Here is a 24,355-nt window from a genome sequence, read left to right on the forward strand (position 1 = left end):
GATAAATACAGTGTGTATTTAGGTCTTTGTAACTGTTGGATGGATTAAATTTTACTCAGCATGCTCTGCCTCACCCTGTCTCTCCTCCTGTATTGATTTTCTTCGTGTGGGGTTGGAAAGCTTTGTTCGTCTGAGAGTGATAACCCTGGTCTCCCGCTGTCCTGCCTGCCTTGGATTTCAGCCCATGCACTGCTTATCTCCTTCCTGTTTCAGCATTCTTCCTCAAAGGAAAGGCCAGGGATATGAGCACTGTTTTGTGCCATTATTCATCACCAAAATAAAAGCCAATGCTCTAATTGACTTCAGTGAGCACAGAAATTCATGTTACTTTAGTGCCACTATTTTATTTCTTTTCTTTTTAGAAGATATATGATTGAACATAGTGTCCTCTGTGTTGTCTTTACATCCAGTTGGTTCCAAGGGAAGGTTTGTGTTGCAAAAGTAGAGGTATCATCAGTTAACCCAAAAGGAAGCTTAAGACCATGAGTATTTAACATTTTTTTCAAACTTTCATCTCCCCTGTGCCTATGCTGAAAGCTGTACTGTTTAATGATGACTAGATCTAGGCAGGAGCTGGATTATTCCTCTTGGGAGAAATTCTAAGGGTTCCCAAACGTAGTATTTGTCACAAAATTGACTAGAATAAAAGAAAAAAAATTCTATTTCTCCTGAAAAAAAATATGAAAGCAATCAAAAGGAATCAAAAATTAAACTGTTCCGATTTTGATGGCTGCTAAAAAAAAAGAGCAAATATATCTTCTAAAGACGCTGTTTACATTACAACTTCCTCTCAAAACAAAGCTGCCTTTCCTTTTAAAGAAAACTTCCCTAAGAAAAATCTCTTGCAAAGTCAGCAGGTGATGTCTGGTAGCTCACTTTTCCCACCTGTGTTTTGGTTTGCTTAGCTCCTCTAAAGCCTTCTGGGGTGCAAAATCAGCTAGAAATATCTTGCACATGGACTACTACATGGCATATATGGACTTACTTTTCTAAGCCAGAGCCATGAAACCCTTGGTAGGGATTTTGTCAGCTGAAGGCTGTTGGCATAGCTGGCTCTAGACTGTGGAAATGCTGCACTCATGGCACAGGCAGGGATAGTCATCTTGGCATGGTCCTCATGAGAAGTGGTGTGTTGGATTGCTTGTTAGAAACCAGAGAGGGACTGGGTTTTAATGAGCGTTATTACTGAAAATATCAGGCCTTTAGAGAAAAAGTAGCTTATGAAATTTAATTATCTTCTTCCACTGAGTTAGTGAAGGAAGAATAACTATGGCCACCTTCTTTCACTGTCGCCATTGTTTTGTACCAGATCACCAACAGCAGAGGACTCTGGTGAAATTCTGTTTTCCTGCATTGACTTCCATTTAAACTTTTTGTACCCATGTAATGACCAATATAAGTAACAATGATCTGAAAATAGCAAATATAGCTAACTAACAGAATGACTATCTGATGACAAGATCCGTTGGCAGCACATAAAAACTCTCAAGTCCTTGACTTTGCCTGTGTAACTATAAATCATTGCTAGCATCCCTTTAGGATCTCCTGTGTATAACAGTTGTATAAGGCTCTCCTGTTGTACTAGTGCAGTGTACATACTGCATAATGCTATGGTGTTCTGCTGTCTTAAGAGAATTTTTGCCCCTGTTGGCACTGACCTAATCTGGTCTAAGCTATAAGGCAGCAATTCCCTCACCTTCACAAAATTGCACTTGGCACAGACCTGGATCCACAGCTCAGGTAGTCTTATTCTGTATAATTGATTTGTTAGCTGCCAGGGGGGCACAGACCATTGCATAGTCTCGAATTCGTTGGAAGAACTTGGATTCAAGGAGGAAACGTGAGTCAAACAGGGAGCTTGGAAATTTTTCCCAGGCATTAGAGTTGGGAAGAGGTTAAAGCATCAGAATATTTGGACCATTGATATAAGAGAAATTCCTGGAAGCCTGAACACCACTGCTTTCTACAACAATTTCAGTTACTTTTTGCTGGCATTTCTGCTGCTTAATGCCACTTGTGCTCAATTAATAGTTAATTAATGTGAGTAAGGCTGCAGTAGAGAAAAACATAATAATGAGTCTGCTTACTCTCTCCACTCCCAACAAAGAAACAACACAAGAGATTAGTTTCTTCTTGATGATTTGAAAGCCCAAATAGTGCATTTGCGTACTTTTTGTCTGTTTGTGTGTATTAAAATAAAATTTGTATTAGGTGGATGTTTATGAAACAGTATTTAAGGATTCATGATTAATTTTGTAATTTTTTCCAAAACCTCTGTAGCTTTGATTATTTTCCTTTTGGATATAGGAAAACTTATTTAAAGAATTAAAATCAGTATCACAGTCTGGGGAATTTTTCTTAATGTGTTTGCTGGCTCGCGTTTCACAGTTCTGATTTTTTGTTTGTTTGTTTTTTCAGAAGATTTAAAGTGAATACAACCAATACCAGACTTCGGAGGGGCAATGAATGAGTTCTGTGCAGTTTTTTTCAGTCGTTAATTTTAACCAGTGATATTTTTACCAAAATCTCTCTTCATTGCTCCCTAAATTGCAATTACTCTCCCAAACAGGAATAAATGTTGCCTACACAAATTCTTCTGTATGGTTTTATGTAGACCTAATTTAACATACTGATCTCATCTCACTCCAGGCTAGAAGCAGAGCATCCCTCATGTTATCACATTTTAAAATTAGTTCTGCCAGATTTGCTGTGATTAATTTTCCAAGAGAATTTAACTTTCAGAAAGAGGGGAACTATCAGAGGGTTCGTCTTAATGAAGCTGTTTCCATTTTGCTCTTCCATGACTGACAGGTCTTATCTTAACTAGTTAAACAAGAATTCTGTGATGGAAAAGGACCTTTAGAGAGAAATAATCTCCTAAGATATTCAGTGTACCAGAATTAGCTCTCTTCTCTAGGAGTCTGAGTATGTGAGTATATACATATCATAATTTTTCAGAGGGTTTTTTGTCTTATTGCTATGTTTTTCACGGAACACTTCAACTGTCATTTAATCAGCTTGATATACCTTCTTAGGAAGATTAATAAATTCACAGAGTTCCTAAGAGGATTTAGATATGTTACTGATCACAGAGCTAGGAGACTGGCAGTAGTTAGTTTTTTAAAACTCAGTTAAACAATTTAATGAGACTGCAAGCATAGTTCTGGAGAGTTTAATTTCTTTTTTATGTGTGTGTGAGGAGAGAAAGAAAATACTTTCTGTCAAAATCTCAGTGAAAAGCTTCTTGCTGTGCGCATTATATATGGGCTGCATCTAGGATGTCAAGTCCAGTGGATGGCCCTTTGGTCTTTTTAATGGGATGGGGTACGTATGGTGAGTGCTGTGAATCCAAGACTAGTGATGGGCAATTCACAATGAGAGCCCAGAGCACGCTACAGAATGTTTTACAATCTGTGTGGTCAACTCTTTGGGGGGAAGAAAAACCCAAACAACCAAACATTATGAAATAGAAAAGCTGTACAAAGCTGTCACTCTCTTTTGTTGGTTCCTTTGGTTGGACTGATGCATCCAGCCAGTCTGGAGCCCAGCAGTAACAGACTCCTCTGCTGGCACCCACCTCAGAGGCAGACAGGCTCACAGGGAAGTAGGGAGACGAAAACGAGTTTTTAGGATTAGGGCTGGAGGTATTTCTAGAGCCAATGGCTTAAAAAGAAGTGGATCCTTCTACAGAAAGTGAAATATTTATCGAATTGCAAAACCCCTTTGCATTCATCTACTCTGATCTTCCTGCTACTATCAGCCCTCTACCTTCTTTAATACCCATTTTGAGTCAAAATATTATAACTAAGTATTTAGAAAAACTATGAGTTAAAGAGAAGCTGCCAGAAAACCCGAGAGCTTACTCCAGTATCTGACAGCCTGTACAATTAAAACCTTGCACCTTTTTATTTTCTCTGCCCTTGGGTTCCTGCCTGTTATACCAAATGGCTCAGTACCTCTAGTCTTGTTCTGTATGGCTGGTATTTACAGACAAATACACATGATATAAATATGTAGCAAGCTGGGACTTGATAAAGATACAGAACTCTGGATATGGATATCTGTGTTTAAAGCATATTTTCCATTTCTTTGGTTGTGTTAACTTCTATTAACCTCTTCCACAACTGTGGAACCTTAGTCAAGGTTCTCTAATAGCACTCACAACGCATTAAAAACACAGAGGCAAAATACCGTCTTTGATACTGCTCCATACTCCTTCTTCCATTGGTCAGCATGGGATTGTGCTGTCTCTTTTATCTGGTTGTACTGGAGATCCAGCTCAGATGATGATCCCAGGTGATACCCAATTTCTTATCAAAGCTGCTCTTTCCTGGAAGAGAGGCTTTCAGGCTATGAGTCTGGCCTGCAGACTCTGTTTCTAGATGTTTGGCTTCAAGTCTTTTGTATCTTAACATTCAGTTTTCGAAATCTCTCTCTTCTTGTGCCCTGTCCCCCCAGTTGCTCCCCTTCTCTATTCTTCAGGTTACTTGCATACTTGGATCAGTATCAGTTTTTATACCTCCATTTCACGGCTAAAAACGTTGCAGAATTAATATCTTTATGAAACCATTAGAAACCCCCCTCTTTAGTTTTTATATCTTGCTTATAGAACCTGTGCTTGTAATTTCAATCTGGTGTTCAGTATTGAGCCTTTTTTCCTACAATTTTTTATATATTTACTATACTAAAATAGTTTACATATAACTGAAGTTATTATATCAGTGCTATTAATTTAACAGCCAAACTTGTAATGTCAAAAGAAGTCATCAAATTTATTGGGCAAAATTGATTTTCCATATATTTGTATTACTGGCATTAGTTGTCTCATGTACTTTTAAATTCTAGTAACTGTCTCTCCTTTCAGATTGTCAGTTATATTGACTAGGATTTTTATCCAACTGATGCAGTATTTATTTGTTTTAACTTCCTTAGGAAGTCTTGGCACAATATTAGGACTCTTTCCAACTTTTGAAACTTCTCTAATATTCAACGAGCTATTGAAAATTGACATATTGTCTGATTTGTATAATTCCTTCACCAACACTTTTTGACATTTGGATACAATATTTAGGATTAGAATTTTTAAAAATATATTTAGGTTTTGTTTATATTTAACTATTTATTGTTCTTCTCAGTTACAGATCAAATAAAAAGCCCCTTGGCAGGCTCTGATTTAACCATGCCATCTGGTTTCTTTTTGCAAATTGAAACTTAGCAAGGGACTTTTGTACTATAACTTCCTAAATAAAAGATACAAAACTGTTCTAAAACCAAGATAGAAAGTGGAGCCATAAGTCAAATAAACTTGAAGACATAGAACCTTTGTATAAACTCACAGAGGGATAATGAGCATCCAGAAGTCCTGTACTTTCAAAGTCATCTGGTAGAAATCTCTTTGTATATCTTTAAAAAGACTTAAATGTAGCCTTATATGTCAGAAAGGTCTTCATTATGTTACTGGAATTACAAAATACTCTATTTACTTAATAACAAATGTGGATTAAGACAGAGAGATTCTTTGCTGTGAGATACTGTTCCCTAAGAGAGAGAGAGAGAAGTGCCAGCAGGAGGGAAAGGTGGAAGACTTTGCACTTGAATTTAGAAACTGAAGTGTTGCCCGCCCGGAAGGGAGAGGACTCGTGGGGAACCTACCCAACAGTGAAGGGCAGGAATGAGAGGAGATTAAGAGATACTCCAACCTCGTGGTTGGCTTCCCACTGAGAAGCAGGTGACTTGAACAAACAGGTTCACATAGAAAAGTGAATGATGGTTTTGCAAGCACCAAGAAGCCCCCAGGGTGCATTGCAGCCTGCAATTCTTTGCATCAGCGAGGTAGGAACTGTGCTACTGCCATATACCCGTTGTGATAAACAAATGTATCTAAAAATGAAATCATGCAGCACCTAGAAGGAATTGTGTCATTCTGTATGTATCTTTCCCAAGTCCTCCAATGTGCTTCTTGCAGGTCAGGTGTATAGTGTAGAGGGATAATAGGTGGTGAGGAACAGAGAGAGCATCCTTTCTGGCTTGCTGTCTTTTTCATATGGCACCTCATCTTTCTCACCCAGGCAACTAAACAGTGAACTTACTAGAAGCCTTGTTTTCCAGAGTAGTTTTGTGTTTTCTTCACAAGAACAGCACACTGGTGGAATAAAAGCCCTGCAACCTAAGGTAAATTTGCCTTTTTAATAAAAATAAATTGAGAAAACAGGAAATTAGACTCCTCCTGGAAACCAGCCCTTTCTTCCTCTTGCCCCAGGTAATATTTGAATATATTGACCAATTCCAACCTTGCCTGCCAGAGAGATTTGAGGAGTTAGGCTCTCACTGACTTTGTCAAAAGAGTTGCTGTGAGGAACCACCCCAGATCTGATGGAAGCTGCAGCACATGCATGATCCCAGCCATCAGAGAGTCCTCACTGTTGCTTGCCTTCAGGATGTGAAGCACAGGACATCAGGTTTCCATGTAGCACACAGAACAGCTGCCTGTTGTTTTTCGTGTTAATTCCACATCCCTATAATTCTTTATCAAAAACATTAATGATGGAACAATTTCCTGTTTGTATCTTTATTTACAGCATTAGCTGGACCTGAACAAAAATCTGCACTGAACCTTTTTCATTAAAGCAGAAATTTTATTGATAAAGACTTCTGAAAATGTGTAGTTCAGTTTGTCTGTAAATATTTTTGGTGCTTGTTGATGTTTATGCCATAGCACTCTGCCCTGATATGCTCTTAGGGAGGTGGATTGGTCATTCATCTGCTACACTAATAACCCTTTTTCAGATGAGGTATTGGGAGGGTTGGTTTTACTGATCAAAAGCTAAACTACCATCTGCAAGATTTCAGAAAAAATGTTGCTCTATGGTGTTGCAAATGTGTTACAGTCTCTTTCCTAGGACCATTTGCATCCCCGAAAAGACGAAAAGAAAAAGGAGTTCAGATCACATGAATCACAGGCCCAAACACCCTCATGAAGACAAGTTGATTCAGTTTGTTTTCTAGGGTTTGTTTCTTCAATTACATTGAAACTCTGATTTGTAATACATCTTAATGGAGCAGTTATAGAAGTCCTGTGAGCAAATACAAGCCACCCTTTGTCCAGGTGCATTGCTAAAACGACAGCAAGGTCACCTGGACACCTTTTTAGAGGCAGTGAACTGGTGTGAATTGCCGATATCGCATGTACACCTCCTGTCTCCAGCTGCGGATATGAGAGGAGAAAAGAGGGGGCTGCAGGAACCCTTCACATGGGCTGTGCCCCTCTCAGCCCAAGCCCACTGTGATCCTGCACCTCACTGGAATAGCATCATGTTCCACCACATTGCATTCATCGCATCTCCAATGTTACTGAAGTTCATATGTAAATGACTACAATAGTTAAGCAAAAGCCCCATTAAAAGTGTTTTCTTACTCTCTGTATAACTTATTTAAGGGAAAGTGACATTTCTTTTTATTTTGATGTAACAGCTTCACTTAAACCCTTGGGTACATTGGTCCCAATTTACTAAAACTTCTGTGTATGCCTAATGTATTCTTTCAAGGATAACTTCTTCAAAGCGTAGAAGTCAGCTTAGTTACCATCAAAGCAGTAAAATCCAGTATTTCAATGTTCCTGTTAAAACTTTATTTAAAGACATTAATTGTGCTAGTACCAGCAGGGTGTCCTTGCAAATTTAAAGAACAAAGGCAGTTATTTTGTAATATGCACATTCCAGGACATTTAAATTATTGACCAGGTATGTAAATAATTGATGGCTCACAAACGTATCACTGTAAGAGCCCTGGAAAGCATTTCATTCATTTGCCAGGGAGATGGTGGGGTCAGGACTTCTGTAGTGAATAATAATTCATGCTTTCCTTTCCCACTCAAATGCCATTATCCCGCTCAGCTGCATGAACAATACGTTTAGGCTCGAACCAAGGAATAAACCCTTGACATATGCACTAAGTATGAGGAACATTATGTAAAGGTGCCTTTTAGTGATAAACACGTGAGTATGTTTTCATTTCTCTCTTGTCCCCAAGATAAAGTGGCCTTGGAAATGAGGAAGCCCTGTGAATTTCTCAAAGTATAAGTTGGCAAAAAGAAAACAACTGTGTCTATTAAGGAAAATTGACCCTTACATGTCACCCTCTTGCTGCCACTGCTTTGTGTCATGCCTCCTGCAGACCTGGCAGCTCTGTCCTGGCAGAACCATCACAGGCAGGACTCCACAAAGGGCAGTGCCATGGCTGCTTGGGATGGCATAGAGACATCAGCTCCCAAGGGAAAGGTGTGGGAACTTGCCCCAAATGCAGCCTATGTGGAGTACAGGAACTGAGGTGTTTTGGGCTGTGGATTACAAACAACAATGCAGTCACTTTTGGAGGGCTCTAATGCCAAGCTCTTCCTATCAAGGAATACCAAATCACTGGTGGCATGAGAGTAAGCAGTGGTCCCCAGGCAGTACCCGTGCAGGCAGACTGAATTCCCATCCCCCACCATGTCCTTGGCACAAGGCTTGCCCTATGTTTGGGTCTCCTTTGGAGCCAGATGAGGGAAGAACATGGCTGTGATCCAGCTGGTGCCCAGGGTAGTGCCTCCTGTGGTCCCACTGCTCCTGATGCGGTGCAAGAAGCAGTGTCAATGAGCTACAGGTCCACAGCACTGTACCTGAGCAAAATCCATGCTACACAATTTAGAAACATGCAAATATTTGTGAAGTTGACCAGCAAGATGTAATCTCAAAAAGCATATATGTCACATGAGAGGCAACAGTCCTCTGGTAAACCTCAAGTGGGAAATCTATCCCTTTTCCTGATAGCTCACGGATGCTGTTGAAGCCATGCCTGCATAAATATTGAGACATTTTTTTTAAATCAGTTTAAGTCATCAGTCATTTAGGTTGATGCTTTTCCTCACCCAGCTTTTGCCACAGGCTTGCTGACCCTTTTTTTCATAGACTCGGTTTAGCCCAATTCATAAGACAGAAGAAGGGGGGCATGGAAACATGAGATGTGATGGGTGACCTAGAAGCAGAGATGCGAGAGCATGAGGAAAGGGGAACTGAGCTCACCCTGGTCGGTGGGGTGCTCCAGCAAAGGGTGAGAAGAGCAAGGAAAGGCCAGTGGGAAGTCCAGAGAACACCAAATGAGATTAGAAACCCATATTTAAGAGGAAGACATAGTGTGTCCTTCCTTGCCAAATGAAAAAAGAGGAACAATTTAAAAGTCAGGAACAGCATGGGAAGGTGAACTCTAAACAAAGAGCCTGAGCCTGGTGGAATGAGACAGCACCCAAGGGGACCAGCAGCTGCAGCAGCCTGAGGCAGAGCTCTCTTCCCAGGGTGAAGGACCCTCACCATCCACTTTCCTCTTGGGTCAGATGTTTTCAACATTAGTTAACACCCTCTTAAATCATTACCTTTTGTCCTTTAAGTGCAACACTCTGAAAGGGACTTTATAGAGTACCTTAGGGCTGAAAAGAATGGAATTGTGTCTCCTCCTGTCTCTCACAAGTGGCATCCCTCTTAGTGTGCCCCGGACTAACACAACTTCTTGATACTGATACATAAGAAAGTTTGTACCCATTTTACAGCCCAGGTCTTTTGAGAGTCAGATGCTCCTTGTTTTGTACTTGATTTTTCTCTCCTTCTGCAGAGTAGCATTAGCACTTGTCCTTGCTGGATTTCTTCATAGTGATTTCATATCCTTCCTCCAAGCTATTATCAATCACTTTGAGCTCTAACCCTGTCCTGCAAAGTATTTGCAACTTACAGTTTGGTGTTATCTACTACCTGTACCATCATTTAGTTGTTAATGAAAATATTGAGTGAAAGAGAGCAGATACTATCAGGTCTCTGCCTGATAGTCTCTCTCCCCATCTGACAGTGACTCACCAATAACCCCTGTGCTAAAAGCAGGTTTTCAACTCCTTGTGCCCATACTTTAGGCTGGTTACAGCTAGACCTTGTTGCTGAAGCTTGTTTATGAGGATATCATGTGAGACGATTGTAAGTCATGTATAGCTTCCCCCTCAGCAACTAGGTCGGTTACCTTGTCAGAAAATGACAGTAGATTCATCTGGCATAAGTTTTTGTGAAAACAGAAGCTGTTTGCTCGATCCCTTTGTCATCTTGTGGATACATGAGGACTGATTGTTCCCTTGTTTTTCTGGGGCACTGGTCAGTCTATTCCGGCATTCACATGTCCTCCTTCATATCAAATTTGCCTTCTGCAGACCTCTCTTCTCTTCCACACAGTATTGAAAACAATCGATAGTGATCTGAGGTTTTGTTGGCCTGATATGTTATAATGAAATATGCTCATACACAACCACCCACCTAGAGAAAGGCTGGGTGATGTCTCAGCCAGAGTCTCAGAGTTTCAACAGTTGTCAGATCTTCCCCAGCTCTGGGAAGGTCCATGATTGCTCAGAGTAAATAATCCAGTGGTAGATGAGAAATAACCTCAGGCAGATGGATGTGAGAAATGGTGAGGGGAAAATTAGCCTTCTTAATGAAAGCAGTATTTTTGACAAGCTGACAGTAGCATAGTATACAGGAAAATCGTTTAAAAAACCTGTTCTTCGTAGTCTTCCTTTTTGCTGGCTGCTGTTTGCAGGTACAAAATGAGAAGTATGATTTAAGTCTTCTTTTCCAGAGATGTTTTCATTTTGGAAGATCCTGAATTGCTCTGTTCTTCAGGGGGTTATTTTCTCAGTCTTGATTATAGATGATATCCAGAAATACCTCAAAGTCAGGGAAATTAGTGGCCTTTGTGTTCCCTCTGGGCCTCTGATTCCTCCTAGACCTAGATATTCAGCTAGGGGCAGACATATCTACAAAAGTATCTGGAGGGAAGATAGCAATATTTAGATATTGAGATAATAAATTTGAAGCCAGATAGCTCTCCTATGCTTCTGAAGGTCTTTTCTAATTTGAAGTGCTCTAATGTATAAATCCTATGTATTTCCAGAAAATCAGAAAGTAGATGTAATGCTGTGTGTGTGTCTTGCTAAGTTTAAGCTAGTCACCCTGAGCTTTATTTACATCAGTGGAGAGAAATAGGCCCCTCGAGAAGGTAATTAATCAGACCCACTTAATTTACACTACTTTGTGAGTCATTCTCTTGAGGTATATGTAGCTCTCTATTGACTATAAATGCAGATTAGGATGACGTGGATAACTTCAAGATGCCCATGTTAGATAAGACAACTAACTGTTCATCAAGCATGTCTGGACTTATTTTAAGAAATAGTAAGAGTTTTGGAGCTATTTTAGTTTTGGTTTAAAAAAATACTGTTCCAACAGTAATGTAAGACCCAACGAAAACAAGTTAATATGCTTTAGCTGCAGACTGTTGAGCCCAGGAGTATTCAGGAGTATTCGAATTTAATTCTTCTGAAAGGCAAACTAATTATCATTGTCAATTTTAATGTTATAAAGCTTCAAGCAAATATAAAAGCATTAAAGCATCAGTCATTTATGCTTTGCATTCAGTAGCTACTCAGAAGTAGCTGAGCATTTGTTTTCCTAATCTTTTATGCCTACTTTATTGTCATCTGTTGTTTGACGTTCAGGAAATAACACAACATTTTAATCAACGGTGTAAGATTGTGTTAAAACTTCATGGTCCATGGCTTAATGGCAAAGCTGAGTAATGAAAGCTGTGGCTAAGTCATAGTTGGAGGCAAGTTCTAGTAAGATTTCTTCTGCAAACAAGGGAACTTCCAGGATGTACCCTCCAATGTTTAGGGACACAGAGGTGGAGGAGCCACTAGTATTGCTCTCCTCTGTCCTGGGCTGTGTAGTGAGACCCCAGACCTTCATATAGTCATGCATAATGTAGTGTAGCACTCCTTCCAAGGTGCAGCCCATGCTGATGACATTAAGTGAGACTGTTGCCTAGCTTTCCAGACACACTACCCGGTGGGCTGGTTGTCCTGTAACGGAGATAAACAACAGCAAGGATACCACTATTGTTAAATATTGAAGCTGCTTCTGGTGAAAGCAGAGGAGTGATACTGCTCTGACCACCCCCACATAGATATTACGTGTCTCTGACAAATTAATGGGAAAACTTTCATTAAAATGAAGAAGAAAATCCACACTGAAACAGCCTAGTATGAGACAGGTTTCCTACTGCGTCCTGGAGCCCCCTTCCTCCTCTCTCACTGTCACAGGTCAGCTAATATGTCAGATGCGAAAGATGACTTAATCTTTGGTTTTGCTGTCATGTCTGATATAAAGAACGTTTTAAAACTCATGTCTAGGGTGTCTGGTTTGTAACATCCTCTAGCATATGTAATAAAGTAAAAACCAGTTCTGGTACCTTACAAAACATTACCTTCCCAGAAATGTTTGTCTTCCACACGTTTTCACCATGCAGGTTTCTCAGGTTTGCCCACTGTATGAAGTGGTTAGGAAAGAGTGTCATGGGAAGGAAGAGGGTCACACCACTTTCTCTTTTCTGGCTCTGCTTTTCATAATGCCATCATCTCACAGGTGTGGAAGTGTTTGAAAATGAAACCTTTAAAACCAATGCCTATGTGGCAATGTCCTTTGAAGGAACCAGGGAGTGGTTCATATGTTTATGGTATCCAGGGAGATACCATAAACATGGCTCTTGGGGGACAGTGTGTCACAGAGCCCTAAAATTTGGCTGGATCTTAGGAAGAACTAAGAGGAGCAAGGCTACACTGGAGATGTGGTGAAGGATGCCTCACACATCTCTGGGGCTGCATTTCCACCAGCAAGTTGAACAGAGTGCTTAGAAGTCTTCCTTCGTGAAATGTAATTATAGTACTGATCAGAAAATCTCCTAACTTTCCTAATCCCCCTATAAAATTGAATATACATTAATTTTGCTTCTGAAAAATGTCTTTTTAAAATCTTAAAGGTGAGACATGCTTAAGGTTTGTAACACAGCGGCTGTAGCATCCTGCAAGTTCCTCCCCTTTTCCATAGGGCATTTTTTTTTTGAGTTCATTCATTTCACAGAAACACAGAATCACGGAATAGTTAGGGTTGGAAGGGACTTCTGGAGATCATCCAGTCCAACCCCCCTGCCAAGGCAGGGTGACCTAGAGCAGGTGACACAGGAACTCGTCCAGGTGGGTTTTGAATATCTCTAGAGAAGGACACTCCACGACCTCCCCGGGCAGCCTGTTCCAGTGCTCTGCCACCTTCAGTGTAAAGAAGTTCCTTCTCATAATGAGGTGAAATTTCTTGTGGTTTAGTTTATGGCCATTGCTCCTCATCCTGTTGCTGGGCATCACTGAAAAGAGTCTGGTACTGTCCTCTTGGCACCTGCCTTTGAGATATTTATATGTACTAATGAGGTCCCTTCTCAGTCTTCTATTCTCTAGACTAAACAGGTCCAGCTCCCTTAGTCTCTCCTCATAAGAGAAACGCTCCATATTTGTGGCCTTCCTCTGGACAACTAATTTCAAATGGTTTTCAAAATTACTTGGCCTTGGGCATGGGTCTTATGGATCATTAAGGAAAAAAATAAAATCCTGAGCAAAGTATGCTCTTATTCACAGAATGTTTGCTTCTAGTTGTACCTTCCACATATAGAGTGAATTAAGTTCTTAGTGTTTCAAAAGGAATAATGTGACTGCAGTAGCAGTACTATGGCAGCAAAAGGAAACCTGCCATTCATACCCCTTTTGTTGTTCGGTGTAGAATGATTTGGAGCAGAGGAGCAGATATTTATCACTGCACCCAAACCTGATCCTATGGTATTTGCTTTGGGAATTAGAAGAACGTTCTTAAAGTATTTTTAAGACATTTTTCTTTGTCCAGAGATAAAGTAAATTAATTTAGGTCCTACATGGTACTTCTCAGCTGTCTTGTAAAAATAGAATTTTTCTATGTTACAGCATAACAACTATTCTAAGTAGTAAAAAATAATGTAGTTCCTCCTTTTTTTTTCTTTGTGAGATGTAGTTTTTGCCCTCTGTCTGTCTGCCTGGATGTTTCTGCTGGTTGATAAATATGGAAGGAAGAATCACACCTCTGATCTTTGAGGCCTTTCTCTTAGAGGCTGAGTCCTGAATGCAGGGTCCTAGTATCCCTCAATAAAGGAGTTTAATTGTTCTCTTCACAGGTGCACTAGAGATACTCCACAGATAGTCTTCAGTTTCTGTATTTCATATGAGATGGACAGAAGAGATAAAGGAATTCTGAACAGAAATTTACATTACAGTTCACCTCATCAGTATGTAGCAGCAGAGGTGAGAAGAAGCCCACACTTAACCTTAATCAAAGATTGTCCTGGCTGCAATAGCATTCATTTGTTCATTCATGTTTCTTCTTGTACAGAAAGATCATTCAGGAAAGAAAAAACTGATTTAGAAGACAAAAAATAAATGCATTTACCTAGCAACTAACTGGATTTATTCCAGTACTTGCTGAACCCCCTGAGGAGCAATTCTTATTGATTTGTCATGGAACCTATCAAAAGTCCTTTTCCGCTTTTCCAACTATGGAGGTGCTGTCTGTGAGACTTAAACTAGTGCACTGTATTGTGCTCTGTTCCTGGAAACCTTTCTGCTCCCAAGATCAAAAGGAAAAATAAAGTGTTTTATTAGTTTCATGTCCTTTTCATATGCTGGTATCTCTTAGCTCAAATAATTTAGATGCTTCTCAAGTGAAGTTAGCAAAGTCTTCAGAGTGGGAGAAATAGTTTACTTCTGTGTGTGGGTTTGCTATCAGGCAGTATTCAAAAAAATCACCATGCTAATTATGGGCTGAGATAAGGTCTACATAGTCTGGCTCAAGTTAATCATAAACTGAGTTCTACTGGATTTCTGCCTTTCACAACACCATTAAAAAAAACCAATCAAAAACCAACAAAAACACCCCAACTTCTTTTGTAATTCAGACCAAAGTTTTAACAGGAAAGGATTAAAGGTCCTTGTACTGAGAATAGCAATACAGTCAAGCTCTTCTGTGCATGCAGAACTGTGGTCAGGTTTTGCCTAATGATCTCAGAATGCTGTCTTGTAATGGCCTAATAGCATTAATTTTTGCTCTGAGACCATTTAGATGTTCATACTGATAAGTAAGCAGATTCCAGGAAGGCAGCCCCTCCTCCCCCGCCACAGTATTATTTGGAGAGTCGTTCAACCAAGAATGGGAAAAACACACTGAGAGCATTGCTAGAAGAATATTGGATGGTCTAATTGAGAGACAAGGAGTGAGTGGTAAAGCTGATGTAACAGAAATTATGGGAATAGACATGTCTAAAAATACTCAAAATTTATGGTGTTCTCACTTTTTTCTTTTTTTAATATTCTAGAGCATTGGGATTTACATTCGAACACCATGGTGGGTTTAAATTTTAAATGAAGCTGGCTTAGAATTATGAATAAGGCCATTAATAACCTTTTATTGCATGGAACAACTTCCATAATTGCAGCAGGGAAAAGAACTTCAAGCACTTGCATTTGAGTAATTGATGGGCAATTTGCAATGTTTGTTTTCTATTTTCTGGAGAGAAATAAGAGGGCCCTAATTTTCTCGTTGACATTTTTTTCTCTCTAATGGGATTTTCAGAATCCAGCCTCATTGATCAGGTGTGCAGAGCTAGTAAAAGTAGCCAGCCGCTTTGAACCTTGGAAGAGGGAAATCACAGAATTTCGTGGGATCAGAAGTATGGATCTAGATTGGGCAAACTAGTCTGTGCACGTTTACTGGTGCTCTGTAGGGTTGCCAGCTCCGCTGGTATTACTAAAGTTGGATTGCGCACTTGATTCTGAGGCTGCAACAACCCAGTCACCAACCCTGAATACCAGATATTCCCTGGGGGTTAGAAAATGAGAAATGGAACTGAGAAAGGGTTTTTAGAAAAATGAGTTGGAATATCTGTCCTTTACATGGGGAAATACACAGCCCTACTGGTAAGTGTGACTGCTGAGTCAGAGCAAGGACTACACAGAATAGGAAGGTCAGATTGATTGGTGCTGTAAAGTGGCATTCAAATGTAGGAATGCAGATTAAAAGATTACAGTGAATCAGAACCCCACCTGACATCATTTATGCTAGAAGTTTGACTTGATACTGATAATGCTGGCTCTAAAAATCTCTTGATGGATTTAATTTTCCAATCCAGGTTCCTTCAGGTCAAGGCTAAGTTGTGTTTTACTGGTGCTGCCCATGTAGTCTTTGTTTGGGGATAAATACCGTGAGTGTTCTTAGCCAGGCAGTTTCCACAAGCACTAAAGTTTTTAATGTTTCAATTGATTTTTGGCCAAAGAAAGAGGAAAGCAGAAAAGAAACTAGAAGCATGACACAGCACAAGACAGAAGTACCAGTATTCAGATTCCCCTAATACAGATGAGTTTCTTAGAAAAAATACTCTGGTCAAATAGGAGCTTGAAGTAGTCCAATGTGGAAGTGGCAGAAGGTGAAGAACACCTAATGAAAGGCAGTGATAGAAATGGGATCTGATAAGGCACAAAGCAGAAACTTCAAATTCCTCTGAAATGTTTCAGATTGGGAGCTTACGTTTATTAACAACACATTGTGTTTCCTAAAGGAGCTCAGAACTGAATTAACTGTGATCCATTACCTCTTGTTTATGTATCTGAAGAACTGAAGGTTTTAAATATGACACCAGTTTTTGAATGTGCTTCAGAGGAGATCTGAGATACTACGGATCTACATCTGCTATGTCTGTATGAGGCAAATCACCAGGAACCGCCCTAAAGAAAACAGATAATGTACACATGGGTAAATATGATATATAGGGGATAAGAAAACCCTGCTAAAATGTATTCGTCAGAAATGTATCAGAGCTTTTTTTCTGAAGAATTCAGCAGGGATATTGATGTAGGAAATACAGCTGCTCAGCCAACAAAAGGCATGCAACAAGGCTTTAAACCAGGCTGCTGTGGACATTCATCTTTGAGATATACAACTAGCTAAATGAAGAGAGAAGTTAGGAGTCTTGAATGGTTTTCACACTGAATTCCAGCCATAAGAGGTTAATGCAGCTTTATATTGGGGGGGAGGGGGGTGGGATTCAAGGTCTGAGCACTCAAAGTGATCAAACTAGCAGCAAGATATTCAGGATAGTAAAGGTAAGGGCTAATTGTAAAGGATCTGATCTCCTAATATTGTGTGATAAAATGGCAAGTGAAATTCAACATAGGTAAATATAAAGGGAGGGCAAAACCCACTACTAATTTCACAGTGCCCCAACCTGCCCTTTTTTTCATGCAGAAATGAAACATTGATGTTAACTGCGGACATTTCTAGGACACTTTGGAGGGGGAAACTAAACAGATTAGGGGGTTTTTTTGTCCATCATATTGTTGCATACCCCTGTTGTGCTCCACCAACCCTGTTCCAGCTCCCAGGAAAGATATAATAGAACTGGGAAAGGCAGAGAAGAGGGAGTGAATGGCTGAAAGCAAACAAGGAATGACTAAATATCCATAGACTTTTCAACCTGGAAGTTAGGTGACTATCTATAATATTGGTAGTACGTATAAAGAAAAAGGCTGAGGAAAAACTGCTTGTTTTATCTTGCACCACAATAGCTAGGAGTCTTCAAACAAAACTTGTACCCGGCACATTCCAAGAAAAGCAAAACAGATAACTTTTAAGGAAACATGCGAATCAACTGGGGAAAACTTCTTACGTAGGAATTTGTGGACATCAGCGGCTTATATTTGTTCAAAATGCAAGGACAAATTCTTGAAAAAAAAAAATATACAAAGATGTCAGCTTTGACCCCAGAGAATCTTGAGTGGGGGACTGGGATATGTACCAAGGAAGCATCTAGGTACAAATACAGCTGCTCTTGGGTGTTGGTGTGAGCCACTGATGGGGAAAGAGCAATGAAGAATATGAACCTGTGAGCTCCACAAGTGTGACTGTTCTTCTGCTCCTATATCAGCATTCTTTCAGTCTTTGGAAAATGAAAAATGCAAAAAAAAAAAAAAAAAAAAAAGGAATATGTTTTGCCTCTGATTCTCAGTGGAGATTAGACCTGGTGGAAAATGAACTTTGGACACAAGAATGCATCCAAACTGTGTGACCTCTAGTCATGACTCGCTGGGACTGGAGTCACCCCAGCAGACATTATACAGTGTGCTGTCCAAAAGACAATTTCTCTGTGACTGTCTTGGCATTCTATTTGGCAAAGACTGTGCAGCATGTCTCTGGAACTGAAATTTTAATATATTCATTTTTAATGTCCACCAGTTTTCACAGGCTGAGCCTGAGAAAGCCCAGAGCTTTTGGTTTTCTCCCTGCTAAAGCTAAGAGGTCATAGCATACAAACTGAGCTAATAAGTACCTTCTGAGAAAGTGTACAAGAAGGTAAGAGGTGAAGCTGAGTAATAAAATAGAGTTTTAAATGGCTTCCCTTTCACCCCTTTCCCCTCCTCCCACCCTTTACAAATGTGTGGTGATTTGCCTTTTTATACCTTTAGGTGCGGAAGAAAAAAAATTCAGCAGTCCCTTAAAAAGTTAGCCTCAGACTTGTGTTTGACACTAAACCAATTCACCAGTTTTGAGCTACAGCAACCAATACTCAAGCTAGACTAAAAATTTACATGTCACCGTACTACATGTCAGAGTACTTCCTGTGGAGCAGCCTGCTACAGTCAAGGTAACTGTTTCAAAGTTTCAGTTCTAAATGTGCATTTCCTTTTTGGCAACGTGAAGTTCAGTCTGCACTGACTGTAACCTGTGCTTTCCAGTGACTCCCTGTACACACAAGCTGCACCAAGGTGAACTCTACACCCATACTACTGATACAAAAACCAGCCCATTAAAGCTTCCTTAGGCATCTCGGTTTCTTGGAAGCCTTAAACATAGGCTGGACAGAAAAAAAAAAAAAAAAAAACAACAAAAAAACACAGGACAAAAAAGCACCCCCATAACTGTAAATGAAAGCCATATCCTGGGGAAAAGTGCAGACTTTCTCCTTTAGTGTCCTCATGTACAGCCAAGTTTTGCTGCAGGAATAGCACCCTGGGATTAAAATCCTGGTTCAGGGGTAGGGCCACAATTTTCAGTGGCTGTGGCAGATGGATCAGACCATTGCTGCAGAGGAAAAAAGGAGGATTCTCAGTACTGTACAGAAGGACTGGATATCTAGAAGGTGCTCATTTTCCTGTTGGAGTAACAAAAGAGAAGAGTCCTAGTTGGATGTTAAGTGCAGTTTTTCTTGAAAAGCAAAAAGTTTTTCACTGCAAATGTTTTCATAACTTCCAGCAATCTAGGAAGATTGCAGAAAACAACAGAATGGGGATTTTGAATCTTGATATAGAGCTGTCATCTGTAAATGACAGTCACAGGCTGTGCTGGAACAGCAACTTGTGTTACAGATCCACTTGTGATATATTTTTGCCTTTTTTCCTGTGCTTCTTTCTTCTTTTTCCATGTTTTATATGAGATGATTCTTGACCTGAGATGCCTGCTAAGATTGTATACGTATCTCATTCAATTATAAAAAAGCATAAGGGAAGATTTTTTGCTTGTTTTTTTTTCTTTCTCCTCCATTTTTATATAAAAATAAACTGTGGCACAAAGGCTGATGAACTTGCGCAGAGTAAGAAATAGGAACAGGTCCAGTTTTTCTCATTACCCCTTACCTTGGCATTCATCTGCTGACTTGAATTCACTCATGCAATAAACAGCACAGTTAATACCAGATTCCCAAATCTTCGTTCGTGAAGCCTAGCCATGATACTACCAGATTTGGCTCTGTGCATCAAGACTTATAATGGACTGCTGCACTCTTCATACCTGCTAGTCACTTCATTCAAAGCTGTCACCCATCTGTCATTTCCTAGAGGTCAGTTCTTGTGTTTGCCATGCAAAGACTGATACATATTGCATTTGTTATTTACTTTCACAGTTGAATATTTTTAATTTTGATGAGTTTTTCCAGTCACTTTTTGGATACTTTTTTGGGTAGAATCTTCTTCATTGTCATTTTCATCATCAGGACCAGCACAAACAAGGCAAGAGATACGCTGTGGGACTGTGTCTTTTTCCTTAATGGTGCAGAAACACGTGTGGTATTTTTTTGCCCCATGCTGGAAAATTCCTGTCAAGTGATCTCTTTGGAGTAAATACTCACTTAGGGCAGTTGATCAGAAGGACTGTTTGGTGTGCAGTGTGCATGACTGAAAATCTCATCTGATGCCTCCCCTCTACTTATTCCCCTACTCATTTTAGTAATAAATAGATCACAAATTAAGCACAGAAATATTTTCCTGTTATTTGACTCCCCTCTGTTTATAGCAGTGCTACTCCATAAGCCTCACTCTATACCCTCCCATGCCTGTGGAAGGCTTTATTCAATAAAATATATTCAAGCTTAAACTAAAAGCCAATGCATCATGGGTCTGAAAAAATTACTAGGAATATTAATGGCAACAAATTTCTTCCACCAGTTACCATCACTTCCCACGCTCTAAATCACATCTTAAGAACATACCATTGATGCTGCTCTTTTTTCAGTTCTGCATTGGCAGATGTCACTGGAATAAATGTCTTGACAAGAAGTTGTCATAACTTTTTTCCTCCTCCTTTAGATAGTAACTGAGTACCGAAATGCCAGTTTTCCCACACACTGCCTCATACGTTTAGAATGCATTATGTATTAAATTACTTTGAAATATTTGGCAAATGAGCTGGCATCTCTCTGATAACTCCCAAGGAAGTCAAACATAATATGCATGCACTTTTAAACTGTCTATAAGCAGTGCTGTTCAGTTTTCAAGGCTGAATGCTCAACTGTGTTTCACCTCCAATATATTTTTTAAAAACTCATATTTAAATGTGAATACAGTAGTACATAAGAATAAAAATAAAATTAGCGTATACTAGTGTTTCCACAAATTTGAATAGTTTCAGGTTTTATACTTCTAGTAGACAGTGGAGCATAATTTAAATAACAACAAATTTTGAAGGAATTTTAAAGTAGGATCTAAAACTATACAGTTTAAAAAGTATATTCTCTAGAAAGTGAATGCAAACTCTAAACTTCTAATGGCATTTTGCCACTTGCCTTTAAGCAATGTTTTTTCTGTATCAATACCCAAAAGACTTCAGGAAGAAAGGAGAAATTGAGAAACTGTCTCTGCAATCAGAGCTTTGCTTTCTAATCATGAATTGCTTCTAGGTCCACGGATAACAGTTGATAAAGCTTTCTTGAATTTTAAAATGACACTACTTACTAAGCTGGGTTTTTTTATTAAAATGATACTTTAAAAATACCTAGATGAATAGCTATGATAAAGCTCATAGTAAATTAGGGGAAATACTTTTAAAATGAAAGAAGATCCTATGACAGCATAAGCCAAAGAAAAACATGACTAAGGGACCTGAAGAACGGCCCTGCAGAAATGGTCCCCATTGATGTGAGGAGACTGCCTGTTGAGCTTATCCAAACAACTGGCAATACAGTCACTGTAGGATGAGTGGTTAGGAAACTATCCAGTAAGGGTATCCCCTGGTATGCCTGCCACAATATGCCTTGAAACAGGTTATTTCTCTGATTATCATTAAGGCAAGATTTTGGGAGATACATTACCAAAGCTACCCCATGAATAAACTAAAGATTAGTGTAATTCAAGGGCAAGGGGAAGATTTGCAAGTAGAATTACAAGGGAACCTCAAGAAGTCATCTGGAATTGAGAGGAAAAGAAACAACAGTCTTAAGAAGCTAGTGTCCCTCTTTAGCTCATATCTTGAGGGATGCAACAAAATGACAAATACTCAGGTACAGCTCATCTGATAGATATATAGACATTAATTAAGTAAGTTAAAAACGTGTTTCTTTCATTTCTGTCTTTAAAAAACCTTTGAACTGCCCTATTGCTTTTGGCTTCTACAAATAACCACAAAAGAGGATGAAAGTATTTATCCAGGCTTGTGCTAAGAGTGATTTTGAGATATTAGTTAGCATCAAGTTATTTAATGGTTATCCTGATAACCTCTGAACCACACAAGGCCCCGGCATTTCAGTGCTTTTCCCCAAAGCAGGGAAACTGAAATGTGGTGCCTTCACTGAAGATGTTGCCAGACTGTTTGAAAGTTGGTTGCATAGAGTTTTAGTAGAAGACGTCTCTTCAAATGGCAACATAAGATAAAGAGGATCCGCTGAACCCCAGGCAAAGCCGTAGTCAGGGCTTCCTTGAAAAGTTATAATCAGTATGTTGTAAATAAATGTTTGGGAAACTATGTCTTGGAGAAAATAGTAACCTGCTACCTCAGCACTTGATCTAAACCAAAATGTTTGCTACCTTGACCTGATTATGGTAATTTAATTTCCATTGTACACAGAATAAAACAGAGAAGTGGTTTGCTAATGTGTCTTGAACACAAAGCCCAGTCTAAATAACTAGTCTAATATCTCAGTGTACTTAGAACTAACTCTAAAGATCTCACAGTCTCTATAATGTGGTAGACAATCTGGAGGATGCTTCACAGCAGATCTGTCCAAGGAGTACTCAGTACTCTGACATCATTCAGTCTCCATTTATAGAAGGCAAGTAGGATTTCACTCTGCAGCCCAGACCTTTGCCAGTCGCTTGTGTTCTAGTCTTTTTCCTCTCCTTGTTTCCACTTCATTCTCTGACCCATAAAAGAAGGGCACTGGCCCCTCTCTTCACCCATCACTGATTGCTGTCATACAGCTCTGGGAGGGCCTGGCATCCTCAAGCATCATCCAAACTCTAGGTGGACATTTACATTATTTTCTTCATTTTTTTCCTTTATATTTGCTCGTACAAATTGTTCACCTGTATTGTTTGTTTACGTTTTGCAAATGCTTTTATTTGCTTTTATTTGCTTTATTTGAACCTTGCTTGCCCGAGAGTGATTTTAAAGTAATTATCGCTTAAAATCCTTCTGGCAATCTTAAAAAATAACATACTGGCTGTTTTTCAGGTTCACAAGCTCCACACTATACTCCACAGGTTATCTAAATTCAAAGAGGCTCTGTCTCTGCCTGTCTATGGAGAATGGTTTGAGAGTTGGTTAAAATGGGTTTGGGAAGAAGAAGCGTTTCCTGCTCACCACTGTCAGCCAGGAAAGTGCTCTTGCACCTAACAAACAAAGAGAAGCACACCTCATCACCAAAGGCACTTCAAAATTTCTTCTTAATAGATTGATTTCTCTTCTGAAGGGAACATCGTGTGTGTTTTGAATAGAAGACAACGGTTCCTCAATACTTCTCACAGAGTATTGGCTGTGTTTTAATAGTGCAACAGTTGAATTATTTTAGTTCATATTTTTCTTCTTTTAACCCATTTAAACAAACAAACAAACAAGGATGTGATAGGAAGGCAGAAATGAGATACATACAGCTTTAAGCTAGCTAATCGGGTATAGCTGATAACTATAAGTATAGCAGCATGGCATTGAAGTAAAAGCATTTACCCCTGGCCTAAGGAGGGTTTGCAGCCTGTCTTATGCTCAGTATGACTTCAGGTGTTTTGCATGTAGTGCCTGCCTGATCCAGCCAGCTTAGACACATCTACTCAAGCTGCACTTTAGCAACTTACATAGTTGTAGCATTCATCTAATGGGTAACATTTTGAATATTCATTGGGAGCTAATTCTGCTTCCTGGAGATTAAATGGAGTGTGACTCCTGGCTTCATCGACAGGCAATCACTCACACAAACACCACCCTGCTCCCCCCTTGAATATTCAGTAAGATAGTATGGCTTGGAGTATTGTGTATGACAGTTTTAATATAATCTTTGAAGGGGGGGTGGATTTTAAATTAGTAGCAGAGTAAGCAAAAAACTGTGGTAGGGTATTAAAGACTAAATAAAAATACAGTTGGCAAGCCTAATTGTCACTCACAGTGAAATTACACGCCTTTGTATTATGATAGAATTGAAATATCGCTACATTATCTATTCCTGTGAATCAGCCTCCTGCCTGGTCCACGGCAAATGAATAGGCACCAAGTTTATACGCAGAAACCATTCACTCTTACAGCTGCGCATTCCGTAATCAGACACTGGAAGGAGGGGCAGTCAGTGCTCCCCCATACATTATATTGAAATTCATAATTTAACCAACCATGGCTGGGAAAGGATGAGCATTAAAAAAATTACTTCCTAAGTGTCAGCTGAGAAGCCTTAATCTTACTGTTGCAGGTGGCTCTTTTCAGCCAAGTAATTAAATATAATATGTAAATAGTAGGTATTACATACAGCACTTGACTAAACCCTAGTAAAGAACAGAGGAACAATTTTATATTCCCAGATGCTGGAGTATTTGCTTTGGAGCATTCCCCAGAGGTGACTTCATGAAATGTAGTGGTGATCTCCTAGCTTCCTTCCTCTGGTTTTTGAGAAGTGAGAGGAAAGAGATCCCAGGCCAAAC

The sequence above is a fragment of the Pseudopipra pipra genome, chromosome 3 (assembly GCF_036250125.1).
Source record: "Pseudopipra pipra isolate bDixPip1 chromosome 3, bDixPip1.hap1, whole genome shotgun sequence".
NCBI classification, from domain to species: domain Eukaryota; kingdom Metazoa; phylum Chordata; class Aves; order Passeriformes; family Pipridae; genus Pseudopipra; species Pseudopipra pipra.